This window comes from Agelaius phoeniceus, chromosome 11, assembly GCF_051311805.1.
Source record: "Agelaius phoeniceus isolate bAgePho1 chromosome 11, bAgePho1.hap1, whole genome shotgun sequence".
NCBI lineage: Eukaryota > Metazoa > Chordata > Aves > Passeriformes > Icteridae > Agelaius > Agelaius phoeniceus.
This window is the reverse complement of record NC_135275.1, coordinates 20,737,642-20,745,886: the sequence shown is the minus strand read 5'-3', so window position 1 is coordinate 20,745,886 and position 8,245 is coordinate 20,737,642.

Genomic DNA, 8,245 nt, shown 5'->3' with positions numbered 1-8,245 from the left:
TTTACACCCTTTTTATTTTACACCCCCTGTATTTTACCCCCCCTGTATTTTGCACACCCTATATTTTACACCCTCTGTATTTTACACCCTTTGTATTTTACACACCCTACATTTTACACACCCTGGATTTTACACCTCCTACATTTTACACTCTCTACATTTTACACTCTCTGTATTTTACACCCTCTGTATTTTACACTCTCTATACTTTACACACCCTGTACTTTACACACCCTACATTTTACACACCCTGGATTTTACACCTCCTACATTTTACACACCCTCTGTATTTTACACCCTCTGTATTTTACACCCTCTGTATTTTACACCCTTTGTATTTTACACACCCTACATTTTACACACCCTGGATTTTACACCTCCTACATTTTACACTCCCTACATTTTACACCCTCTGTATTTTACACACCCTGTACTTTACACACCCTCTGTATTTTACACCCTCTGTTTTTTACACTCTCTATACTTTACACACCCTGTACTCTACACTCCCTACATTTTACACCTCCTACATTTTACACTCCCTACGTTTTACACCCTCTGTATTATTTTACACCCTCTGTATTTTACACCCTCTGTATTTTACACCCTCTGTACTTCACACACCCTGTACTTTACACACCCTACATTTTACACCCCCTGCATTTCACACCCCCTGTATTTCCCACATCCTCTCTGCTCAGGGAGGTCCCTGCCACTCACACCAGACAATTCTCTGTCCCTTCCAGCTCCTCTCCACAGGCTGGGACCCTGCAGCCCCTCCCTCCTTCACTGGCCACATCACTTTGCCTTTAGATCTGCATCAGGTGAGTAAGGAAACATCAGCTGGCAGAGAAATTATTATTTTCTGTCATTCCACCAGGTTTTATTGTTAGGAAAGTGGTCATTTAATTGCTTGTAGGGCTGTGATTCTGCCCAAGGGATTGTCCATAGGAAAACCTGAGGCAGTCATGGGATTTTTGCAGCCTAAGGACACTTGGTTGTCCAAGAAAAAACAAATTTATCATTATATGGGTTGTAATGGTTGATATATGCCAGTATTCCACTCTTCCCCTCTCTGAAGTGTTCAGGAAAAGATCCCATGGAACTCAAAGGATGTTTTGTCACTGCTCCCATGATTGGGCTCCCAATAAGTGGTGATTCATGGAGCCACTTAATTGGGAAATGTGAAAATTAGAAACGATCTCTCCTTTAACTTCCTCATCACTCCAGCCCTTCTCTAAGGCCAACAAAGGGCTGGATGGGGGCAGATGTTGTTGTCATTGGGGTCTATTTTTATCATTTGAAGGGCCCAATTTCCACAGGTCATTGATAGGAAATCATCCTTTAAAGTGTAAATATTGATGGGTGAATAAAGTGACTCTGCAGATGGATGATGCTGCAAAAAAACCCCATAACTTAAAAAAAAAATCCAGATTATGGGTCAGATTCTGGTCTCACTCAGGACACTTTAAATCTGAAGTCATCTGGAGAAATCATTGACTCCAGGGTTTTAATCTCACAGAGCAGAACAGAGCAAACCAAAATTAACCATTACTCTGCCACAGTCCTGATGGAAGCAGAGAGAAAAGCTCAGATCTGCCTTGAGAAATCCCTGTAGCATCTCCCTGCTTCACCCAGAGAACAGGGATGGGGGTAGGGAGTGCTTTAAGGCATTTTTGGGGGTTTAGTGCTGTGGGGATTATTTTAAGGTATTTTTGGAGGTTCAGTGTTGTAGGGATTATTTGAAGGTATTTTGGGGGGGTTTAGTGTTATAAGGATTATTTTAAGGTATTTTTGGAAGATTAGAGACAGGGAGGTGAGCTTTTTACTTTTTTAGTTTTGAGCCCCACTTAGATCTAAATATATTATTATAATAAATACATATTGTATCTAAATATAATTTTAGTGCTTTAAGTACATTGGAAAAATACATATCCCCAATATGTTTGATATTCAAATATCATTTTTACATGAGAACAATCCCCACATAAAAATAAGACCAATCTGTACTCACATTTATTATGTGCTTCTGTTATTTCTGTGAGACATTTGTGCTTCTGTGGTTTCTATTAGGCCTTGAGAATATATCAATATATTTTATTTGCACATTATTAATAAGTATTTATACAGATATCATCCAGATTTATAGAAATAATATCCTCAACAAAATCCTACACAGATTTTTAGAGCAAATGTTTATGGCTGCTGGAAACTCGTGAAGGATGTAGTTTGTAATATTTTGGTGACACAGCCTCAGCTGTCAGAGCACAAACAGTGCTGCTGAAAATCACCTCCTTTGGACAGTGAGACAGAGGCACAGAGAAAAAATCAAGGAGAAAAAAGAAGGATACAGGAGTGAGATGAAAAAGGAAACACGACAAGTGACAGTCAAAATAAAATTTAGCCAAAAGAAAAAAATTTAGCCAAAAAAAAAAAAAAAAAGAAAGAGTAGGTCAAATAAGTTAATCCTGAGAATAATTTATAGCCCCAATACCCAGCTCCTCTCCAGGCAGAAAAAGAAGATAAATTTGCCAACGTGCTGAGAAAAAAGCTTGGATCAGTGACGGGGGTGATGCTGGTGCCAGAGGGATGGAGGCAGGGCTGGGAGGGGGAGCACCAGGAGGAGCTGGCAGGAGCAGGGATTGCCCTCCTGAGGAGTGGGGACAGCTGGGACAGCCTGGGGAATGCTGAGCCAGGACCCTCCAGCCCCAAAAGAGCAAAGAGAGGGAGCTTGGCAGGCACTGCAGGGGTTACTCAGCCAGCAGAATGGATGCAGATGGAGTTAAAGCAGGGATAAAATCCAAACCTGCCCCTCCCAGGGCTCCTCCTTCCCAGGGCAGGCTTGGAGCAGCTTTCCTAAGGCAGGAAAACAGGAATTACTTTATTCAATTATCTTTCACCAGTTTGTGGCCACAGAGAAAATCTAAACCTGCACTTCCCAAGGCTTCTCCTTCCCAGGGCAGGCTTGGAACAACTCCTGGGCTTGGTAAGGGAGAAAAGCACAAATTATTTGAATGAATTGTCTTTCACCAGTTTGGGACCAGAGATGAAATCCAAACCTGCCCCTCCCAAGGCTCCTCCTTCCCAGGGCAGGCTTGGAACAACTTTCCTAAGGCAGAAAAACAAACAAATTATATTAATGAATTATCTTTCACCAGTTTGTGGCCAGGGATAAAATCCAAACCTGCACTTCCCAAGGTGCCTCCTTCCCAGGTCAGGCTTGGAACAATGTTCCTAAGGCAGGAAAACAGGAATTACTTTATTCAATTATCTTTCACCAGTTTCTGGCCACAGAGAAAATCTAAACCTGCACTTCCCAAGGCTCCTCCTTCCCAGGTCAGGCTTGGAACAACTCCTGGGCTTGGTAAGGGAGAAAAGCACAAATTATTTGAATGAATTGTCTTTCACCGGTTTGGGACCAGAGATGAAATCCAAACCTGCACTTCCCAGGGCGCCTCCTTCCCAGGGCAGGCTTGGAACAACTTTCCTAAGGCAGAAAAACAAACAAATTATATTAATGAATTGTCTTTCACCAGTTTGGGACCAGAGATAAAATCCAAACCTGCCCCTCCCAAGGCTCCTCCTTCCCAGGGCAGGCTTGGAACAACTTTCCTAAGGCAGGAAAACAGGAATTACTTTAATCAATTATCTTTCACCAGTTTGTGGCCAGGGATAAAATCCAAACCTGCACTTCCCAATGCTTCTCCTTCCCAGGGCAGGCTTGGAACAGCTCCTGGGCTTGGTAAAGGCAGGAAAACTCAAATTACCTTTATGAATTGTCTTCCACCAGTGTGTGGAAACTCCTCAAAGACAAGCAGGTGATGCTTTCAGGATTATTTACTACAGGACACTTCTGTTTGATTCTTGGAGCTATAGATTGTGCCAGTCTTTCAAAGAGTTGTGAGCAAAAACTCCAAGCCCTTCTAGAATGCACCAGTTTTATCAGCACTCCAGTGTTTCCCTCCTGGTAAAACTACAATTTCTTATTAATATTGAGCAAAAATGTACACAAAACTCACAATTATATCAGGTTTTTGCAAGTCAAAGTTTACTTAGGCTTAAAAAATGTTTCCCATGTAACAGTTGCTTTGCAGAAATTCACTTCTCAGAAACAGAAATGCTGGTTCAAATGTAAATAGCTTTTTGTAGTAAGAGGAAAGAATAAATATTGATTGACTGTTTTTATAAATGTCTCCCTTTTACTACGGGGATGAAATTTTCCCACAGAATCTGGTCAAAGAGCACCCTGTATTTTACACCCTAACCCTGCACTTTTGGTATTCTTAGGAAATTTGATTTTGGTTACTAAAAAGGACCTTTTGCCCATTATTGTGCAGAAATTCTTCTGTTTTGTAGCTGCTGACGCAGAGTTGTCTGACAAATAGGAGAGACTCAAAATGTAACAGGGAACTGAACTCAGGAACAGGATTAACAGCACTGTAATTTTAATTTGATTGTGATTTCAGACCTGCCACTGTTTAACAAAAGTAAGTAATATTTGATTTGATCTTTCTGCTCAGAGGAGATTCCTTTTGGCCATGATTTTGGTGCAGAATCACCTAAATTTGAGCTGGACTCACTCCTCACACACTTAACACAACAAGCAAGGAGCTTGCAGGCTCCAGTTCATTTACAACATGACTAAATCTGCTTTCCAGGCACCTGTAAATCTCAGCAGTCTGACTTTGCCCCAGTTTTGAATATTTCTGTTTGAATTAAGCCAGCTGAGCCCCCACACAGGGCTTGGGCAGGCAGTGGCTGAGTTCTCAAGCGAGAGCTGAGCCCAAGCAGACTTTGCCTCCCTGAGGCCTGTCTGGAATGCCTGGATACTGATTATTATTTTTATTATTCCTGGGCTGTTTCGTTGGCCTTTTTCCACTGACACATTGCTGTGAGTGCAAATAGAAACATGTGAGATGCTTAACCTCCTCTCCAAGCAGAGCTGCACAGAGCTGCCTCCCATTGCACGCCCGGCGCTCCCAGCCCGTCCTTCACACCCAAACCATCTGTTTGTCATCTCTTGGCTCTGCCACAAACCAACCATCTGCTGGGAGCCTTTCCACTTCTATTTACAACCCAGCCTCTTTTATCTATCTTACAACTCCTTGCATATGTCAAAATTTTAATTACACAGCCACACATTAGGATGTCGTGGGCTCAGGGGGCTTTTTTCTCTCTCCGTGATGGCTTTGAAAATGTGGGTTTATGGCTTGGTGATGGATGGTGTTCCTGAAGAGTGCAACTGGTTTGGAAGGGAGGGAATAGCTGATGCATGAAGTCAATAATTGTTCCAAGATACCTCCAAGTAATTGATGTCTGCATAATTCCATAAATGCCGTGGCTTTATTAAAATACAATAACAATATTAATTTATATGAAAATTTGCCCTGGCTAGCAGCTAATGCATTTAAATTTCAGATAATTTAATGCAGTCCTATCGCCTCTTAGGGTGGGGGGAGAAAAAAAGATGATTATCAGTAGAAATTCTCTACATGCCTCAGATCTCATAAAATAGAAGGTTTGAATGACGTTTATAAATGCTATAAATATGATTAAGATATCCCCTCCCAAGGCAGGAGGGTGAAATGGATCTCACTGAACAAAAACCAGCCAGCAACATTAAAAATTACCATTTCAATTATGAATACTGTACATAATACACAGATAAAAACAAAGCCTTGCCTCTCTCCTGCCAGCTGGAGGGACAGAGGATGAATTCCCAATTTTTATCCACAATTTGGATGCAAATTGCTGAGGAGTGCTCCCTGTTCTTTCAGGATGAGTTTGCTGAGTTGATACCATTTTAGGGCACAGATTATTTTGCATGGAGGTGGAGGATGGAAGGGAATTTTAATAACACAAGACGACAGAGGAAAAAAGAGCAGCAGGACTTTTGCACATGGTCCGCCAGAAAATAAGGGAATTATTGAGGATTAGCAGAATCAGATCCTCTTTGCCTGGAGCTCCAGGGCTTTGCCTTTGTCTCTCTATTCTGCCTTTCCTGGTCAACTTCTCTGTAAAAAACAAGGATCTTCCTGAACACTGAAATCCAAGAACACATGGAAAGCAGATTGGTGGGGAAGCGTTGTAATCTCTGGCTTTGAAAAAAAACCAAACTAATCCATTTTGAGAGAGCCCAAAGAGGTTCAGCACCATCAGGAGGCTGGAGATGGGATTCTGGAGAGAGACAGAGGCAACAGCACAATTAAATCCCTGAGCAGAGTCCCTCTCTTCCCTCTTGCTTCCATTTTCCCCTTGGCCCTTTGCTGCAAAGCCTTTCCTGGTGGTTTTTGGTTTTTTTTTGAGAGCAGGGGGAGCTTTGCTCAAGGCAGGGAGAGAAATGAACCATTTTGATGCTTTTTTGCCTTCATCCAGCTCAGCACAGAATGGGATGCTTTTTCTTCTGTGAAATTTTATGATCTTGGTTAGAATGAAGAGCTGTTCTAAGTCTCACATTACACAGAGTATTGGAGCAATTCTAAAAGATCTGTTGGAGGAGACAATCCCACCTTTTTTCTTTTTTTTTTTTTCTTTAATTGATTAAGGTAAGCAGCTGAAGCCTGGAACAACTTGAAAGGAGCCCCTTTCATTTTAATTAAACCTCTTTCCAACAATGCAGGTTTTGAAATCAGTGCTGAGAAGTTTCCTGTGTGCAGCTGCTGCTGTCGTGGAGCATCCCTGCACTGACAGCTTCTTTACAGAAACCCAGGTACCCAAACTCCTGAGAATATGTTAAAAAATCCTTTATGAGATTAACCCTGGTGATCCCTCAATTTGCCAGCTGAGCTTCTGCCACCAAACCAGGGCTGCACAAACTGAGAGCAGCTTTGAGTCATCTCCAGGCACTGAGATTGCTCCCCTCCACCTCTTCCAGCAGTGGGGATTATGCTCATAATGCAGATCAATACTGGCTGCTCTAATGCTCTGTGTACACTTGCTTTCAAATCCTCAAATTTAATCATGCAGCCTGAACGAGCAGCTTCATTGTTTTGGAGGGATTTCAATGTTTTTGAAAAGACATTGGCTGTGGAAGCAGGCTGGAGGAGCAAGACATCACATTCTTCACATAGAAGTTGTTGTAAATTTTCAGCTGAGGGGTTTTAATGTGGCTGTGGTTGAAGTGATTGAGCTGGAACTGCTTTTCTGGTTTCTCACTTGTTGATGAAGAACAGGAGACCACAAATTTGATTTCATTCAAGGTGGAATTGTATGTTACAGATCCAAATGGAGAAAAGCCATTAGACAATAACTCTTCCTGTGGTCAGCATCAGTTACCCAGTGCTTTTTGTGCTGTTCCAGTCCCAGAAAACAGTTTAGAATCAATTGATCTATATTTTCTCACCAAAGATGACACGAAAATATGATCTGCTGTGATATATCTGTTCTCCTTTTGCTGGGTGTATTCAGTGAATTCATACATATTTTATGGAAACCTTTCACCAAAAGCTCCTGCAATCCTATAAAAATGCTGGTTTCTGGGGGATGCTGAGGTGCAGGAAGATGAATATTTGGGAAAATGATTGACTTAAAAATAACTTTGGGTTCTCTCAGCTTCTTCCTTAATTCAGGGAGGGGGGAAATTCCAAGGAGGGGAAGGTGGAGGGATGATCATGGAATGAGCACTGCTAACCCTGGTGAGAGAACACATCAGCCCCAGCTGCCTTAAACAAACACATTTAAAGCCTCTGTCTCCTGTTTTCTGACTATTCCCATCATAATTTAATCGTTTTCCTGCTTTCCAGCACTCTGTGATCAGAGAATCATTTGTTATTAATGTTTTTTTTTTTCCCAGGCATTCAGGTTGCCACAATAGCTCCATCATCACCAGGCTTGAAGGAGGAACAATTAGATCCTGATTTTCTTTAAGCCTGTCCCAGCCATCACAAAAATCCAGCTGTGTGAACAAAATACAGAATCCTCTTGGAGAGCAAATGCTGTTTGCAATCTCACAGTTTGCAGACTAAAAATTAAATGACTATTTTTATCCTTCTTTTAACTAAATTTGTCAATGTTAGCACGCTTAGGATTAAAGTTTTATCAACTTTTTTATTTTGTTTTAAGGCAAACTTAAGATACAGCACATAAAGTTTTCCAAGCTGCATTAGAAGATTTCCTGGCCCAGATTCCAACTTCCAGTTCTGCTCCTGATCCCAGTCCTGGTGGCAGCTTCAATCTGCTGCTGCCTGGCTCACAGCTTGGCCACAGCACCCAAATCTGGGCTCAGAAAAAAGGAGAGGTGAGAGAG